A 2542-nucleotide genomic window follows, 5' to 3' on the forward strand; every position below is an offset into this window, starting at 1 on the left:
TCGGAAATTTCGTGTTCTGAACGTCTGGTGCCACACGTCTCCGGCAAGTTACCAATGACTTGTCGATCGATTCCAATGCAGAACTGCTGCTGTATTGTGTTCGAAAGTTGGACCAAAATGCTATTAACAGATGGTCATAATGTTTCGGCTCATCACTGCAGCTCTGAGTTCTGCAGTGCATAGCTGTGAACTAAAATACCGAATCCTGCCTCGGGCATGTATGTGTGTGATGTCCTTAGGATAGTTAGGTTTAAGTAGTTCTAAGTTCTAGGGGAATGATGACCTCAACTGTTAAGTCCCATAGTGCTCAGAGCCATTTGAACCATTTTTTAAAATACCGAGAATAATGATTCCAAAAGATCCCAACGAAGGATCGTCAATCATTGCATTGTGAACGTAACATCATTTGAAATAAGCTGATGTCGAGTAAAGTCTTTATATCTGTTGAACATAATTTCCTTCAGAGTTGGCATGTGACTAGCGCCATGGAAATATTCACATCTGGTAATATAGTAGTAGCATTAGGAGTAGGAGGAGGAGGAGTGGCTGGCGAACGTGGTGGTGGTTTGCAAGTTTTTTATCACTGTCCCTTCATATTGTAGTGCAAGGTTTCTTCTTTTTTAGTATTTTTGTACTTACCCTTGACGTAACTAAGACGAAGTTTGATAGACGTTCTTTCATATGTCTTGTAAATATACCTGAATGTTGTATTTCATTATTTTTTATAACTGTTATCTCTCTACGAAGTTTTATATTTCTGTTAGTTACGTACATTTCTAACCTCAATAGCTGCGTTGTAACAGGTTTTTCCATATTCTTCGTGCATGCTACGATTACTTACGGGGACATAAATTCATTTTCTCAGTTCGTATTTATATTTCGACGTCTTCACACATAACAGATGCACGCTGATTATCTCGTGAGACGCAAAATATTCGCAGTCAAAACTGTTTGTTTCATTTATGTCACTTTCTATTTTCAGTAATTTGTTAGAGGTATCTCTTTTGCATTTATTTGTAACGTAACATATACTCATATCAGAGAACCAAAAATGGGTGCCGACAGTTAGTTTATTGATATATTACATTTTATTTTCTTAGCCTCCTCGTGCAAACCCCCACTTACTGCAAGAAACCGATATTTCGGAGTTTACACATAATTTACGCCAAGGTGCGAGGGGCGACAATAAGTAAGGCAAGTTTTCTTTGTTTGATCGGCCAATTCCGATTGGAAATAAATGTAGAATTTGTTGTGGAACATAGTGGAATATTACCGCTTCAGCTCCTATAGTTTCGTGAAGTTGCGATTGGTAGATGCACTGTACGTAGCCTTCAAAATGGCGTCTAACAGAGAGCTGTCGTTGACTTCCTTTTGGCGGAAAACCAGAGTATCGCAGATATTCATAGGCACTAGCAGAATGTCCATGGATACCTGGCAGTGAAAGAAAATACGGTATGTCGTTTGACGAGGCATCTGTCATCTTCGCAATAAGGTCGCATAAACCTGTCCCGTCTCTCACGTGCTGTCCGGCCGCACACAGCTGTGACCGCTGCAATGTTGGAACGTTAGAAAACTCTCATTCGAGGTGATAGACGGATCACAATCAAACACCTCACTGCTCAGCTGGACGTCTCTGTTGGTAGTGCTGACAAACTCGTCCACCATTTGGGGTGCTCAAAGCTATGTGCCTATTGTATTCCTCAACGCCTAACAGAAGACTATAAAGAACAGCGAAGGACCGTCAGTGCGGGAATGATTGTGCGTTACGTGGCTGATCTTGACCATTTTTTTAGTAGAATATCGTCACAGACCACGAAACGTGGGCTCATCTCACAGAACCGGAAAGAAAACGCTAATCCATGGAATTGGGTGACATGATTCTTCGAGGACTCTGAATTGGTTATTCTGTTTGATATCCTCCCTCATAGTGCAACGATCAACTCTGAAGTATATTGTGCTACCTATAGGAAACTAATGAAACTAACTTCAGCATGTTCATTGCCACAAATATGCATGCGGACGTCTCCTTTTCCATGACAACGCAGGGCCTCACACAAGTCTATGAACCGGAGAGGACTTAACATAACATAATTGGTCTGTTCTTCCTGATCCAACCTACAGCCCAGATCTCGCACCTTTTGACTTCCATTTGTTTGGTCCAGTGAAGGATGTACTCCACGGGAAGCAGCACGTGAATGATGGAGAGGTTATTGATGCAATAAGACGTTTGCTCCGACGTCGACCAAGATGGCTAAGGCCGACGCATTGAACGAAGATTATGTTGAAAAATAGGGTTTTTAGCCGAAAGAGTTGGGAATAATATGGCGTACTGGACTCCTGATTAAAACCAACCTGCTTTCAGAAAAAAATGTGCTGCTTTACTTACTTAACGCCCCTCGTGTAACAGCCATAGCCGGCACGTTCGTAACGTAGATTTGATGCACAACCATGTTATTGATTGCGTTACTTGACAAACAAGAGCGCTGTATCAAAATCTTAATTTTTCCACTATTTTATTTATATGTTGTAATTTGGGATGATA

The sequence above is a fragment of the Schistocerca serialis genome, chromosome 3, assembly GCF_023864345.2.
Source record: "Schistocerca serialis cubense isolate TAMUIC-IGC-003099 chromosome 3, iqSchSeri2.2, whole genome shotgun sequence".
Lineage (NCBI taxonomy): Eukaryota > Metazoa > Arthropoda > Insecta > Orthoptera > Acrididae > Schistocerca > Schistocerca serialis.